General features: G+C 36.0%; 2 pseudogenes; one reads left to right on the top strand and one right to left on the bottom strand.

The window, feature by feature from the left end:
- LOC148522650 (uncharacterized) overlaps positions 1–15,553 on the bottom strand; it is a 34,279-nt pseudogene extending 18,726 nt beyond the window's left edge.
- LOC148522640 (uncharacterized) overlaps positions 1–18,240 on the top strand; it is an 808,266-nt pseudogene that overhangs the window by 84,882 nt on the left and 705,144 nt on the right.

The raw sequence follows: 18,240 nt of genomic DNA, 5'->3' as shown, positions 1-18,240 counted from the left end.
ATACGGATCCTGTCACACCTACTGTCAGCTGATGCACCAGGATGCTGCCATTATCTCTGCACACACCATGGGAATGGGGATAATGTGATCATCTTACAGTTACTTTGCTCAGTGTGATGTGTGCAGAGAAATCAGTGATCATTGTTGTATGAGACACCAGGATTTTAATAGGTAAATAAAAAACGTTTGTGTGAGAGACATGGGTAGGTTTAGTGTAAGGGCCTATGCTACACCCCTAAAGCTAGAGAAAACTATGATAAACAAATTAGACATGATAATTTGTAAAATAAAACAAATATGCATGTGTACAGCAGCATATGTGCATTTGTATAAGACTGAGGGGCAGATTCAATTTGACATGAGGTTTACCCCTAAAACTTAGACGTTGCCTCAGGTGAGCAAAGATCAATCTGTTTTAGATGCACCCTATTGAGATTAATGCACAGGGAAACATAAGAGTCAAACACTTTATACTGAGTCTGTGAGTTACCACATGCTGCCTGCAGGTCTCTCACACTGGGAAAATGACAGCTAATCATGGTAAAAACTACCTTTAATTCAACTGCTATGGAGCCTTGAGCTGAGAGGTGCCCATATTCCTTGTCAAAGTTACATGTTTAATTTACTTTTTTCACCATTGGGTGGTAAATACGGATTCTTACAAACTTTTGCTATTGAGCCTTCAAATACCTAGTTATGCCCCTGAAGCTAATTGAATAGCTCTAGTCATTACACCCAGAGCTTTATAAACATGGAAAACATTGTGGAAAATTAAATATGAGTATAGGTGTATCAGAACTATATATAAAAGTAAAAACAAATATACCAACCTGATGCACTGAGCAATATGTAATTTATTTTATTGGAGCTGCCACCTAGATATCCCTTTATATATACTAACCTGATGTACAGAGTGAAATGTAAGTTACTATGATGATGCTGCTACATAGATACCACTTTATAAATACTAACCTGATGCACTGAGCAATATGTAATTTATTTTATTGGAGCTGCCACCTAGATACCCCTTTATATATACTAACCTGTTGTACAGAGTGAAATGTAAGATACTATAATGGTGCTGCTACAGAGATACCACTTTATATTTACTAACCTGATGCACAGAGTTATATGTAAATTACTATGATGGAGCTGCTAAATACATACCTCTTTAAATTTATCGACCTGTTGCACAGAGTAATATGTACGTTACTTTCATTGAGCTGCCACCTAGATACCCCTTTATATAAACTAACTTGATGCATATAGTAATATGTAACATACTATGAAGGAGACGCCACCTAGATACCCCTTTATATATACTTACTTGATGTGCAGAGTAATATGTAAGATACTATTAAGAATGTGCCACCTACATACCACTTTATATATAGCAACCTGATGCACAGAGTAATATGCAAGATACTATTTAATTTTAATGATACTAATAAAAAATTAAAATGTTGGAATATTTTTGGATGCAATTATAATAGAAAAATTAGAAATTTTGGGCACATATAACTTCTAGAGTTGTAGCGATTGTTTAAATAATACTTAAATGATACAATTATTATTATTATTATTTACTTATATGGCGCCACAAGTGTTCTGTGGTTTCTTATAAAGTACATAAAAAAAATGACAAAAAGTATAATACAATACAATGCTGGACAAGGAAATGGATAATATGCATTGCTACATTGGTAACCATATCAACCAAAAATGCAACAGAGTATAAGCAACCAAGTGTTAGGTGCCCCAGTGGGGCGTAAGAAGTAGATGAAATTAAAGTAAGAAGAAGCACAAGAGGGTAGAGGGCCCTGCTTGCAAGAGCTTATATTCTAAAGTGAAGGGACAGACAAACAGGCATGGTTTACACAGGGAGGAGGAAGCATGTAGCAGCAATTTAGGATGAGGGATGGAAGGCATTGATGAAGTAGTGTGCCTGGGGAGCCGTTTGAAAGATTGTAGAGAGGTGAAGAGTCTGATGGGGTACTTATAGTACTTATATTCAATATATATAAATGTCTGAGCATGTATCAAAATCTCCATATGTATAATATAATTACCTTATTCTGGAGATTCTTCCTTCTGTCTCTTTCTTACACATCCAGCTGTGCAGCTCTCCAACCATAAACTAAACCAGCAACTCTTCCATCCGCTATTTGTAGCCTGATACAGACTATTTATAGTCATTCCTCCCTGATCTCTCTCCAGTAGTTCCCAGGATGACCAGAAGGAATTCTTACACAGAGACGTGACATATAAACACAGCAGCTTCCCATGCCTAGCTCATTGTCTTGTAAATGAGGTATAAATATCCCTAAGGTCAATTACTACAATGTGAAAAGCTAATTACACTTTGGCAGGGGTAACACCTTGTATTCTAATTAGATCATAGCAGCCTCTGGCATCCTGTTATATCACCACAGGGACCTTTTGTATTGACATGACCTATTGTCTAGGCAGAGTTTCAGCAGATAGACATTTTGTAAATATCTCAAGTAACTTTACAATGCCTTATTGAAGATAATAAAACACACACAAATAGTTAAAGTTAAAATGTTTAAAATCTGAATACATTTTATAATTCTCATGATTTTAAATACATTGTAATATAAAGGCTTAAAATATGAGTTTCTTAGACATATATAAATAATGTAGTTAATGATCATGTGTGAATTTATTTTGTAAAGGAGAATTTATATTGTAATATATTTTTCAAATTCCCCCCAACAAGTAGTTATCATTTAGACCTGAAGTAAAAGTTAGAGGTGGTAAATAATTATTTCTCCTGATCATAAAGATTTTATAATACAAAGACTTAATATGAGTTTATTAGAAAAATATCAATAGTGTACTTGATTTTTGAATTTATTTTAAAAATAATTTAAATGTATTTTTTTCAAATGCAACCTAAAAAGAATTTAAGAACTTGAGAAAAAGTTATAGAATGTAAATATTAACTCACAATGAGTTTATCATGATGTTTTGCTTGCTAATTCCTAAGGCCAATCACTAGTGCTATCAGAGGGTATTGGTCCAAAACCGTATTTCCTTGATGCAGAAGTTATAATATGTCAGGAACAGCTCAAATTAGCTCCTATAAAGGACAGTCCATCATTACTTTAAGAATTTAAGATCATACAATCTGGGAAATTGCAGCAAATTTGAAAATATCCACCAAGTGCAGTTGTAAAGACCATATAGCACTAAGATGTAACAGGCTCCCATGAGGATGAAAGACAGAGGATACATTTATTATAGTCACTGCCCTCAGTATTCACCTATTAATAGCACCTCAGTCTAGAGGCCAAATTAATGATTAACTGAGTTCAAGCAGCAGATACATCTCACCATCTACTATTCAGAAGAGACCTAAATTATGTCTTTTTTGTAGAACTGCTGCAAAGTAAACACAACTATAGGAGAGAAATAATAAAACTCTTGCTTGGGCCAAGGAATACAGGTTATGGTCATCAGTCCATTTCCAAATGGAATATGTCTGATTCTACCTGCTGTACCATGCCACTGCCAATGGTGTAAGGGATGTTAGCTATTATCTATTTAGTAACAAAGCAATGCATTAACCATTAACTTCTCCTGACCACTTATAATAAAGAACTAAGATTCTCTATGAGATTTTCAAACACTGTTTGGATTTGAAATATCAATTATTACACCTTCCCAAATATCTTTATATACTAGTAGTTGTTGCCAATGTGCTACTACTGCTAATATTGATGTGATAATCCTGTTCCATTGGAGAGCGGAGCAATGCCAAACCAGCTGTGGTGATATTTTTACTAGTTAATACCGATGTGCTAAGATCCACACTCCTTCCCACCAACCACTTGCCAACTACCTCTGCATGGAGGGCAGCAGACGGTGTAATGGTAGCATTACTGCCTCACAGCACTGAGATCATGGGTTCAATTCCCACCACGGCCCTAACTGTGTGGAGTTTGTATATTCTCCCTGTGCTTGCGTGGGTTTCCTCCGGGTACTCCGGTTTCCTCCCACATTCCAAAAATATACTGGTAGGTTAATTGGCTCCCAACAAAAATTAACCCTAGTGTGTATGTGTGTGTGTGCGTGTGATAGGGAACATAGATTGTAAGCTCCACTGGGGCAGGGACTGATGTGAATGGCCAACTACTCTCTGTAAAAGCGCTGCGGAATATGTGTGCACTATATAAATAACTGGTAATAATAATAATAATGGAGTAGCAGAAGACCCATTAAGCCACTGTATTAAGATTCTTATTAACTACTACAGCTTTGCCGAGATCCACACGTTGTCCCACCAGTCATTTGCCGGCTATCTCCGTACGGACCAGGAGATGGAGAGTGGGACATCTGCTGAGCCACCATATGGAGAATGTCCTGCATCAGATATCACTTTTCCAATAGAGAGCAGGGGGTCCATTGAGCCACCATATGGACACTGTCTTTTGGCAATTATTGGTTATCTTTCCACTTGCTGATTGCTCCTTTGGTGCCAACAAACCCAAAGATACAAGGATAAATAGAAATATTGGCATTTACTGATATATTGAGGGGACTGTACATCATTGCAGCAAGAGACTGGTAAGTAAATAAATTTATCACATTACAGACGAGCTATATGAGATTTTTTTGTTTTTGTTTTTTTATGATTTTTTGTTGACTATTTTTTTATTATTATTATGTTTTCATCTGGTGGATATTGGAATAAAGATCTAATTGGGCAGGGTCCTGTCTAGTGACTGTAAAAGACTTCTACTTAAGCACACACAGCAAGTGTGTGGATTCAGCAATTACTTGCACAGAGAGACATTTCTTTTAACCTGGACACAGCTGTGAGGAATAAATTAGATACTCTCATCTTTAAACTTATTTTGGAGTTGTGGAGATTTTGATATAAATATTGCTATTTATTGTTGTCGCTTATTTAAGTGCTGCTACATTTCTCATTTTATTGATATGTTTTTTACCTTTTTGTGTGATGTCTTTCAAATATTGAACATCTATTATCAGAGTATTCACCCATTTTTTTATATCTTTTATTATATTTATCTGTGGTACATTTATTTTTTCATATTCACAGCACAATTTTCTAAATTAGTTCTTACTCCTCTGCTTTGGCCTACCCCACACTTTATTTAACTTCTAGCCTTGAACTTCTAACTTCTCTATATTATTCAGCTATTACTCGCTTCCTCACTAAAAAATATTTGTCACCACCTTTCTATTTTCCTATTAATATCACTTCAGACTAGAGGCCATATTAAAGATAAACTGAGTTCAAGCAGAAGACACATCTCACCATTTACAATTTAGAAGAGATCAAAATCATGTGTTTATTGTAATACTGCTGCAAAGTAAACATGGCTATAGGAAAGAAATACGAAGACTCTTGTTTGGGCCAATGAATACAGGCTGTTGTCATCAGTCCATTTCCAAATTGAATATTTCTGATTCCGCCTCCCAAATCATGCCAATGTCAGTTGTGTAAGGGATGTTAGATATGATTCTCTATGAGATTGTCAAACACTGTTTAAATTTGAAATGTCCTTTTTTATTTTTTCCAAATATCTTTATAGACTTTTAGTTGTTGACAAAGTGTTACTACTGCTAATAGAGGTGTGATACTCCTGTTCCATAGACTGACAACTTAGACTGATCCATGATTGACAACAGCAATAAAGATACTTGAAAATACAGTGATACAGGATATGTGGGAACTGTCACCTTTCAATTTAGACTCTGTTTCTCAATTTCATATACAATCTAATTGATACTATAGACCCGAACCAAATAGTTAAAATCAAATTCATACTATACAATCTGACTAAATGGGGTTTATATGGGGCTGAAGTTAGATTACTAATATTAGAAAAGTCTTAACTGTGCTACAATCAATACACAATTCAAAGAGTGATGATCCCATTTATCCCAGGTACCTATTATCTTTGTATGCTGAAAAAGCATTTGATCTGGTAACCTGGGATCGTCTGTCTGAGTCACCCTGCCATATTGTTTGGCCTCCCCTCACTCTTTTTTTAAAAACAAAATGTATTGGCTTTTATAACATGAAGTATAGTGAGAATGGAAGGCTAATTACCAACAATAGAAAAAGATCACATTCATTAGCCACAGAAAAATGAATAGCAAACGGTAGATTTCTACCTCAAAATTTAAAATTTACCATGTGAAAGATAGATAACATTATGTAAACACTTGTTATAGTATGATATGATAGCATTTCCACAAATACAGAAAAATATATCCACTATACTTAAAATGATAAACTGCAGAAACAGAAAAGTGGAAAAGTAATAGAAAAAAAAAACATTTGGGGGTTAGAAAATGAGAAAAAGACAAAGGAACATAGACATCTGCACACTACAATTTTGAAGAAAACCCTTAAATAATTGAATATAAAAGGGGTGCTGCCAAAAGACAAATAAATATGTATATTCAAAAACACCAACAGAAGGGAGAAGAAAAGATTGTCTATTGTATGGTGCACAGTAAAGTTATTAAGAAATAAAAATCAATCTTTATTAGATATAAATTAAAATGCCCCAACATGGGACATGACCAGGGAAATAGAGGTTAAAAGTAGAAAAAAATAATATGAAAAGTGAAAAAGAATTGAAATTGGTGAAATAAAAATTCAAAAGTACCCTTATAGTGTGACCATATTCTTATTTCTAGGTCAATTTGTAGATGAAACTCTGGATTAATATGCCACTCTCTTAAATTAGAGAGATGGTGTAAGTTAAATTAAATTACTTCTTGTGCCAAAAGACCACTCCCATACAATAATTATTATAGTTGCAGGATTATAGAATGTAACTACAGTTCAATCCCTTCATGCACATGCATGTATAGAATCTAAGTAGCCTTAATTAAATATGTGAATAATTTGTTTCAAACTTGTCCTTATGTGCAGACAGTATAAGAGCCACAGTTTATATATAATAAAGTAGAGGGATTATTTCTCCCATACTTGTCAAATTGGGAAATGTATTACATTGGACTTATCTTGGTAAATTCATGTGACATTCACTCTCAATCTGGCTATCAGGTCTTATCAAATTAATACATATTACTCCGCATGTGTTCCTACTCCTCCTATATAATTAATTACTGTGGCTCTCTTCACTGTTGGTATGGAGAATTGATATCTGTTTATTCACAAAAAAACCCATAAAGACAAAACTGCATCTGGTAGATAAGGTCTTGATGATATTAAATCAACATCTTTCTGCTAGGTAATAACGTTGTGTTTACCATCCTATTAATAAGATATCACTCAATGCTAACATACACGGAAATCATTTTCATCAAGAGTATATCACTGTGGTTTCTATGTCTATGAGCACCATATAGATCTATTAATCATGTTAGTTAGGATAGCCTGATAAATCCTATTTTAAGCATATCGGGTTGGTAAACTGATACTGTTGCAGCTGCACTACAAACATTCCCTCACATAGATACAATGTTGCAGAGTGTGGATTGCAATTGATAACAGAGTTTCTACATGTCCATATGACCTATTACAGAACAAAGAAACATGGTGTAAATTATAATTCCATCTCACATTGATATTATGACATTTAGGATTTATAACACATGTGGTACACACAACGGGCGTGCCAATGTGCATTTCGCTGTAAGTCAGCTTTATCAAGGTTAGAAAATAAAAGAGGGAACAAAAGGGAAGGGAGTTTGGAGAAAAATTAATAAATAATTAAATTGTCTCAAAGTAGAATTAATATCCAATAGATATCAATCATAAGAAGAGAAGTATAAAAGGCATGTGTACAGAAGTAGGAAGAGGGTTTGATCTCACTGCTTAAACAGAACATGAAATACAGCTAATGAGATACCAATCAATACTTTCGAAAAAGTTTAACAATGTGGCCTTGAGACGATATTTCTAAGGTGTTAAAAAAGGGTTCCCATTTCTGATATTATTTTTTTACTCCATTATTTAATATCAGGTATGGTTGAGGAGCAATCATAGTAACAGAGTTGTAGAATTCTGTGCTTAATCTTAGAAAGGGACGGAGAAGTTTTACTGGTCCAATGTAAAAGAAATTTTTTTTTAGCCACAGTTATAAAAACAGTCAAAAGACAGAATTTAGTTGCTTTATCCAGGCCTAAATTCCATAATTTAAAGTTATAACAAAACATGCTAATGGGTTGGGTGTTAGCTGAAGGTAGAACATATTATTTACAAATTAAACTACTTTACACCAAAATTGTTTTCACTTTTCTACACCCCCATATACAATGAAGTAATGTGGCATTGGTTATTTGACTTTTTGGGCAATTAGCAGATTCTGCCTTCATCGTGCTGGGGAAATGTAAGCTTACCCAAACTTTTAACCTCTCTATATTCTTCCCCCATTTCTCGAGTCCTCACTAATAAATATTTGTAACCACCTTTTCTATATTCAAAGAGGGATGTGACAGGGGTGCCCCCTTTCCCCATTCTTATTTGTAACTGTCCTCGAACCACTGGCGATAGCACTTCAACAAAATCCCGCCTTTACTAAAATTGCCAATATTGACCAAGAAAGCAAGTTGTTTTTATTTGCAGATGATATGATGTTCTTTCTATCGGATCCTTTACACTCCATTCCTGCAATTTTAGACACATTTTCTTTATTTAGTTTCAGGATATCATAGACAAATCTGAATTGCTTCCTATTAATGTGACTCCTTCTCTATACTGTCATACTTATATAGCTTCTGTATTTACTGTCACACCTCATAAGCACAAATATTGATGTATTTATATACCAGCCCGATTGTTGTCCCTCTATAGTGTTCATTTTTCAAAACTACTGAATAAACTACAATCTCAAATTTTATTTGGAAGGACCTTAAGATTCTCTACTAGGCCGAATTACAGTGATCAAATGTATAATATTCCCAAAGCTAGCATATCTTTTACAAACACTACCTTTTACATTGACGAAAGTTAATATTCTTCATTACACACAAATATTATTCAAATTTATCTGGCATTATCAGAAACCCAGGATGAATCATTCCTGAGCATATATGCCAAAAACCAAAGGAGTATGAAGCATACCTCATGTTGCGGCATTTGCAAAATCTGCCTTGTTTCACAATGTGGCTGATTGGTTGCTACATACTGACCATCACTCTAACCCTGCTATAGAGGAGGCCTTGTTTTACTTATATGCTCTGGCAGCCTTGCTGCAAAACCTAAAAATGACATTTCCCTTGATTTTCTGTTGTCAATTTTTTTTATCCCTATAAAACATGGTTTAGCGTCATTGCACACTTAATGATAAATCCTCTTTCATCCCCTTATATTCCTTTGTGGGTTAACCTGATGTTCATTCCCTCTCTAATAATAGCCTCTACAGACTCTGGGGCTAAAGGACATCATGTCCATCAATGATGTGAATGAACCCGAGTGGCACTATTCTTTCATTTATATAGCTACAAGAAAAATATGAACTCCCTCTCTCTCATTTCTTTATGGTTTTTTTGCAGGTATATCATTATGCCCAATCACTAGATAACCCTCTGTGAGCCTAAGACAGTCCAGATGTTTTATCTCAAATACTCTCTTTATGTTATATGACTTAATTTAGAATACATCATCTCTACTCCCATTTAATTGATTTGAACTCACAAGCTTGGTCCACTATTTCCTAGACATGGCACATAGAAATACCTGAGTTACCTGACTTTGAGTTAATCCTTGCAAATTTAGTTTGTTCTACCTAACCTTAAGTCACCACAGCTACAAGAGATTCACCTTAGAGTATTGAATCAGACTTATTTATCTGCTGCCCATAGAATACACTTTGTGGCATCGGCCACTGGGACTTGTATCAAACGTAACCACTCAAATGCCTCTCCATTCCAACACATCTGGTATTGTGGAAAAGTTGTTAGATTTTGCAACAAATTCTTATATTACTTAAAATATTCATTGAAACTTAAATGATCTAATAACGCTGCTACTTTCCTTTTCACTGACTTCTCCACCTGGGAATCAGAATCATCTGTAGATCCTTGGAAACCCTACTTGATGGTTATGGTGAAAGTAGACAAGCAGCTAATTCTCAAACTTTGGATTCTACAATCCTCTCCCACATTGAGTGAATGGAAAGTTTTTATGCTAGAGGTACTTTACTGGGAAAGACACATGGCTATTTTTAATATTGAAAAGGGTGTCCTAGCTTTCTCCTAAAAATGAGTAGTTTATATAGAGTGTCTTCATGCCCAAACTCAGGCTAACATCTGGAGTGTTTTTGAACACACAGGGGGTAAATTTATTAAAGTGAAAGTTATTAGTAGTGAGTTTTAGAAGAGATGTTGCCCATAGCAATCAATTAGATTCTACTTAACATTAAACTAGTACCTTTTTGAAGATATCAGCTAGAATCTGATTGGTTGCTGTGGGCAACTTCTATTTTAAAACTCACTTCTAAAAACTCTCACTTTGGAAGATTTACCCCACAGAATGATTTCTGTTATGGCAGGTCACCTAAGATAATTTATTGTCTCATTTCCTTTTGTTTTATCTGACTTGCCCTAATTATTTTATTTTACAGTCATGTCCTAAAAAAGTGAGAGAGTGCATAAATATGGTCTATTGCACAGATTCTCAAACTCGGTCCTCAAGACCCCAAACAGTGCATGTTTTCCATGTCTCAACACTGAATGAAGTGAAATAATTATCTCCACCTGTGGAACTTTTAAGATGTGTCAGTGAGTAATGATTACACCTGTGCACCTGCTGGGTGACCTGCAAAATGTGAACCGTGTGGTGTCCTGAGTACCGAATTTGAGAAACACTGGTCTATTGCATAGTTATAGCTAGATATACCTCCTCTTGTAGATTTAGTCTGACTTGTACTTCATTTCTTAGATGGCCATTGGTATTCTAATACTTTATAAAACTTTCTTAAAATATTTTATTACATTGTAATATACTATAATTTCACTTAAATTCATATACATATTGCATATAATTGTTACTGTTTTGATATTGCAAATTCCTACCAGTGGCAAACACAGGATTTTGAAAGGGGGGTTTCCAAATAATTGGTTACAGACCCAATGACAAAAACGTCTAACCAGAATAAGCCTGCAACATACACTTAATTGTGTACTTCAAGAGTTTTAATAGGAGGATACTATTTATTAGATTATGCCAGCTGTCTACTATTCCCAGTGGGTGGGGGATGGGAGGATAATATTTATTAGATTATGCAGAGCTGTCTGCTGTATGTTATTCCAGGGGTGTGGGGGGATGGGAGAGCTGTCTGTACCTCTGGAAAAGCTGGAAAGGAAGCTGGATCCCCCGCACCATCTCCTGCTCCTCTGAGGTCTTCACCATCGCGCAGCAGCGGATGCAGACTTATTCTTCTCCATTTTGCTATCACCCCCGCAGCTGCTGCTCTTCCTCCCTCTCCCCTGGCTTTTGTCTTCTTGGCAAACACTCTCCCGGATAGAGGGGCCCGGGTAACAGTACTATTTTGCATTTGAAGCCAGCCACCGCGGCAGCGGCTCCTGATTGGCTTGCGGCACATCCTACAATATGCCGCTGGCACTTATCAACTGTGCTGCCTTCCAAGGCGACCCTTTCTGTCCGGGCCCGGGACTTTAGGCCCGGCAGTCCCCCCTGATGGCGGCCCTGGCTGGCAGTGACATTGTGTCCAGGGTGGCATGAGACGCTGATTCATCCGGATCACGGTGCCCGGCCTGGGGACTAACTGGGAGGAGCTTGCCCACTGCAGCTCCCCCTACAGCCAGCCCAGGCAGTGTCAATCTTTGAAAAAAAAAATATTTTATTCAGCAGCAGCGCTGCTCACCCGGTCGGACAGGGGGGGTTTCTAGGTACTTCTTCAGGAGGTCCAGCTCAATTTGCACTAAGGACGAAAAGTGTTGAGGACTGTGGGTGTATCCCTAAACTCTGAGACCAGCTACTATCAGATAAGCTTGTTTGAATTTTTACTAATGTAATTCTCCATTTTTATGTGTGTTGTGTGTATTTTGGATTAAAACCTCTTTTAAATGAGAAGTGTTTTCTCTCTCCTTAAATCCTATATTTGGAGTACTTAACCAGCTGCCTTTGGGTGTATAAAAGGACTAACTTGGTGAAACCTGAATAAGGACTCATATACACATGCCTGTTGTTCTGGGTCATTACGGTACGCATGCTATTTTCTAAATAGAATGTGCTGCATACTTCACATAATACTACACTATATAGGCACTTGTTCTCACCTTTTTGTTTTCCATAATCTTCTGGGATCATAAAACAACTGATTCTTCTGGAGAACATACAGCTGCCACCACAAAAACGGGATTATAGTGGAATATAAATATTGATGTAAAGTAACTGCATTTACACAGAAACATAAGGGATTGAGTGCTGTTTCTGTACCTCACTGTAATATATATTAAAGTGTGTGTACTGCATGTATGCATATCCAACAAACAATTAGGTGTCACTCCAAGTCTGACATCTTTGGTGAAAAATCAGGTGCTGTTTAAATCAACATTTTGGGGTCCAGTACCCCTTCCTCAGGAAACGTTGATTAAAACAGCACCTGATTTTTCACCAAAGATTCCAGACTTGGAGTGCTGCCTTTTTGTTTGTTGGTCATGTCAGGGGTGAGTGATCAGCAGGAGGGCACCCAAACAAGATAAAAAGAGGTGCCAGCTGCCAACACTGAAGAGTGATGTTATACAGATCTGTCCACAGACATCTATCCTCCATCCACTACAAGTCATGCCACACATAACACTCCCTGTGCCTCGGTAGTGCGAGTGTCTCTATTGAGACTTTTTACCTTCAAATGCATATTATTTAACAAGCAATGAGGCTAGTTGTATGAGGACCCATCTGTACACACATATATACATATTTGGAAGCAGGCTCTTGGAATTAGGGTTTACCCCAGCAGTAGATATTCAGACTGATATGTAAAGTATGATATGCTGAAAGATTCTAATATGCTGCTGGAAAAAGTGCTGCTTGAAAGAAATTGTTATGGAGATTAAAAATTGGTGACTTTTGGAAATAGTGTGCTGGTATGACCAATGCCTCAGCCCAGGGCCATAAGGAGGGTGGAGCGGCTGGTGCCTACGCATAGGGTGGAATCCTCCAAGGTCACCGATCGCAAACTGTCAGGCCCTGGAGGTCTGCGGAGAGACCTCCTGCAGTAATGCGCACTGCTTGCAAAGAAACACAGATGAAGATCCCCATCCTCCACCCACCTAATGGCAGAAAAAGGTAAGCGCTCCGGGGAACAAGGGGGTGGGGGGAGCGATAAGGGCAGCAGTGCAGCACAGGGTACACTGCTATCCTGATATGGCACTGCCTGAGCCCATGGTGGAATCTGTTGCTTGGATGATCGTTTATATACAGTATATATATAATATATATATATATATATATATATATATATATAAATATATATATATATTTATGTCAGTGTCAGTGAATGATTTTGAATATGTTGCTACCTCTGGAATTCTCCCGCTCTACTACACATAAAATGGACTCTGAAGAACTTCTTAATTTATTCCAGCCATTTCTCATCCAAACCCTCTGTTATATGCTCCCTTTCTGGCTGCCCCCTTTAAAATGTACTTAAAGCTCTCATGAGCAAGGCCCTCTCCCTTCTTGTATTTTTCTTTGTCTTACTTAGTCTATTCATTACTCCATACTCACTACAACAGCACCTACACCTCAGTATCTGCCACCCTGATGCTCAATTCAGTGTCATCACCATTGGTGCAGCAATGTTTAGACTGCATACCAAGGACTGTAATTGCCATGCATTGTCTTTTACTGTATATAGCTGTTTTATTGTTTTACTCATTTGTTTATGTCATTTGTTAGGAGCTACTCAACCCCTGTATCACCATACATTATAAAGGATAATAATACAGTAAAGCACCATACTGTAATATGAATAATGTATTTTTTTTCCAATACAAGCCAAGTTGTAATCCATGGGAGACCACAACAGGACCAATAGCTGGGCCAGGGCCCACATTTTAAAAGGGGCATCACTCATGGTAAAGTACTGTATTTACAGTAGTGACAGTCCATATTGGATGTTAAGATTTTATAATAAACTGTACAATATTGTACTGTATATTGGTGTTGTAATACTGTACCTTTCTTTTCTCCCCACAGAGCAACTTCAGAAGGTGATTGCCCTGTACAAGCTCAAGGACAACATGTCAGTTGACTCATTTTGTAACTACTGTATCTGTTGAGATTGTTTAATTTAATTTTTCATTTTTTTTTAGTAAAATTTAAAATTGCTCTAAGGTACACCCGGTTATATGTTTTTTATGGGATCCAGGTGATAGATATACAGTATTTAAATAGACATTCAATGGACAGACATCACATGTTAGACAGACAGAAGGTCAACAGAATCAACAGAATTTTGCAATGGAATTTACTTTGGTTATAATAATCTACAAATTACAGAAATGTTTTCACTGTGACATCATACTGTAATGTATTCTCTCCTGTGTGACTCCTCTGATGTCTAACAAGATTTTGTTTCTGAGTAAAACACTTGCTACATTCAGAGCATTTTTATGGCTTCTCTTCTGTATGACTCCTCTGATGTCTAATAAGTTTAATCTTGGTGGTAAAACATTTGCTACATTCAGAGCATTTATATGGTTTCTCTCCTGTGTGAATCAAAAGTTCCTGCTTGGTGGTAAAACATTTGCAGCATTCAGAACATTTAAATGGTTTCTCTCCTGTATGAATCCTCTGGTGTAGAACAAGATTATACTTTGCGATAAAACACTTGCTGCAATCAGAGCATTTAAATGGCTTCTCTCCTGTATGAATCATCTCATGTTTAATAAGATGTTGTTTCTTGGTAAAACACTTGCTGCATTCAGAGCATTTAAATGGCTTTTCTCCTGTATGAATCATCTGATGTCTAACAAGTTCAAGCTTGGTGGTAAAACACTTGCTACATTCAGAGCATTTAAATGGCTTTTCTCCTGTATGAATCATCTGATGAATATCAAGCTGTTGCTTACTGCAAACATATTTGCTGCATTCAAAGCATTTAAATGGCTTTTCTCCTGTGTGGCTCCTCTGATGTATAACACAACTATGCTTTCTGGTAAAACACTTGAAACATTCAGGACATTTAAATGGCTTTTCTCCTGTGTGAATCCTCTGATGTCTAACAAGAGTTTTTTTCTCAGTAAAACACTTGCTGCATTCAGAGCATTTAAATGGCTTCTCTCCTATGTGAATCCTCTGATGTATAACACAATTCTGCTTTTTGGAAAAACATTTGCTGCATTCAGAGCATTTAAATGGCTTCTCTCCTGTATGAATCCTCTGATGTGTAAGAAGAGATGACTTTTGAAAAAAACATTTGCTGCATTCAGAACATGTAAATGGCTTCTCTCCTATGTGAATCCTCTGATGTCTTACAAGCTGTGATTTACATGTATAGCATTTGTCACACTCAGAGCACAGATGCACTTTCTCTCCTATGAGACTCATTATATATGAGATGAAATATTAGTTAGATGTAAATGTTGTTTTCTGTTCAGAAAATTAAAGTAGCTTTTGCGAATCCACCAGTAGAAAAAAAAGTTCTCTTTTTTGCTTGATCAGAGAAAAATGTCACTTTCCACAATGTCTTCTAATATTCTTAGTGCAGATCCTGCTCCTTAATTGCCCTATAAAGAAAAAAATATTTTTTTTAAAAGCATAAAGATTAGTGTGTTACATCTACTTTTAGAGTAATATTGTTATATTATATAAGGAACATGATTTATATTTAAATAAACTTACAAATATGACCCAGTCATTTATAATTGTTTTAAAATTGTAATATGTTGTCAATTGCTATATACTAATTTACATCTACCCTCCAGCAGCAAATAGATACTGGATATAAAATACTTGGTCTATTCATTTTTCCTAATTTTCTTCATACTGTGACCTCAGACTGTGCAGATCATACATTACTCATCCCCAGCACTGACCATAGATGGGTAACACATGATACGGATCCTGTCACACCTACTGTCAGCTGATGCACCAGGATGCTGCCATTATCTCTGCACACACCATGGGAATGGGGATAATGTGATCATCTTACAGTTACTTTGCTCAGTGTGATGTGTGCAGAGAAATCAGTGATCATTGTTGTATGCGACACCAGGATTTTAATAGGTAAATAAAAAAAGTTTGTGTGAGAGACATGGGTAGGTTTAGTGTAAGGGCCTAGACTACACCCCTAAAGCTAGAGAAAACTATGATAAACAAATTAGACATGATAATTTGTAAAATAAAACAAATATGCATGTGTACAGCAGCATATGTGCATTTGTATAAGACTGAGGGGCAGATTCAATTTGACATGAGGTTTACCCCTAAAACTTAGACGTTGCCTCAGGTGAGCAAAGATCAATCTGTTTTAGATGCACCCTATTGAGATTAATGCACAGGGAAACATAAGAGTCAAACACTTTATACTGAGTCTGTGAGTTACCACATGCTGCCTACGGGTCTCTCACACTGGGAAAATGACAGCTAATCATGGTAAAAACTACCTTTAATTCAACTGCTATGGAGCCTTGAGCTGAGAGGTGCCCATATTCCTTGTCAAAGTTACATGTTTAATTTACTTTTTTCACCATTGGGTGGTACATACGGATTCTTACAAACTTTTGCTATTGAGCCTTCAAATACCTAGTTATGCCCCTGAAGCTAATTGAATAGCTCTAGTCATTACACCCAGAGCTTTATAAACATGGAAAACATTGTGGAAAATTAAATATGAGTATAGGTGTATCAGAACTATATATAAAAGTAAAAACAAATATACCAACCTGATGCACTGAGCAATATGTAATTTATTTTATTGGAGCTGCCACCTAGATACCCCTTTATATATACTAACCTGTTGTACAGAGTGAAATGTAAGATACTATAATGGTGCTGCTACAGAGATACCACTTTATATATACTAACCTGATGTACAGAGTAATATATAAGATAATATAATGGAACTGCCACCTAGATACTGCTTTATATATGTATCAAGGGAAAGGGGAAGGGGAAGAGAATTCTGCACCAGTAGGTGTCAATATATTGATAATACAATAACCCCAATTTAATAATTCTCAAATTATATTATTTGTCCAAGTGTTGGGGTTGCTGCCAAAGACAATGAAAAATGAAAATTAAATATGAGTATAAGTGTATCAGAACTATATATAACATTTAAAACAAATATACCAACCTGATGCACTGAGCAATATGTAATTTTCTTTGTTGGATCTGCCACCTAGATTCCCCTTTATATATACTAACCTGATGTACAGAGTATTATGTAAGTTACTATGATGATGCTGCTACATAGATACCACTTTATAAATACTAACCTGATGCACTGAGCAATATGTAATTTATTTTATTGAAGCTGCCACCTAGATACCCCTTTATATATACTAACCTGTTGTACAGAGTGACATGTAAGATACTATGATGGTGCTGCTACTGAGATACCATTTTATATATACTAACCTAATGTACAGAGTAATATATAAGATAATATAATGGAACTGCCACCTAGATACTGCTTTACATATATACTAACCTGATGCACAGAGTTATATGTAAATTACTATGATAGAGCTGCTAAATACATACCTCTTTAACTTTATTGACCTGTTGCACAGAGTAATATGTACGTTACTTTCATTGAGCTGCCACCTAGATACCCCTTTATATATACTAACTTGATGCATATAGTAATATGTAACATACTATGAAGGAGATGCCACCTAGATACCCCTTTATAAATACTTACTTGATGTGCAGAGTAATATGTAAGATACTATTAAGAATGTGCCACCTACATACCACTTTTATATATAGCAACCTGATGCACAGAGTAATATGGAAGTTACTATTTAATTTTAATGATACTAATAAAAAATTGAAATGTTGGATTATATTTGGATGCAATTATAATAGAAAAATTAGAAATTTTGGGCACATATAACTTCTATAGCTTTAGAGATTGTTTAAATAATACATAAATGATGCAATTATTATTATTATTATTTACTTATATGGCACCACAAGTGTTCTGCGGTTCCTTAAAAAGTACACAACAAAAAAGTGACATAAAGTATAATACAATACAATGCTGGACAAGGAAATGGATAATATGC

This window comes from Taudactylus pleione, unplaced genomic scaffold (assembly GCF_031769625.1).
Source record: "Taudactylus pleione unplaced genomic scaffold, aTauple2 ptg000145l, whole genome shotgun sequence".
Taxonomy (NCBI): Eukaryota; Metazoa; Chordata; class Amphibia; order Anura; family Myobatrachidae; genus Taudactylus; species Taudactylus pleione.
Note: the sequence above shows the minus strand (reverse complement) of the source record. Positions and strands in the feature narration are given on the sequence as shown.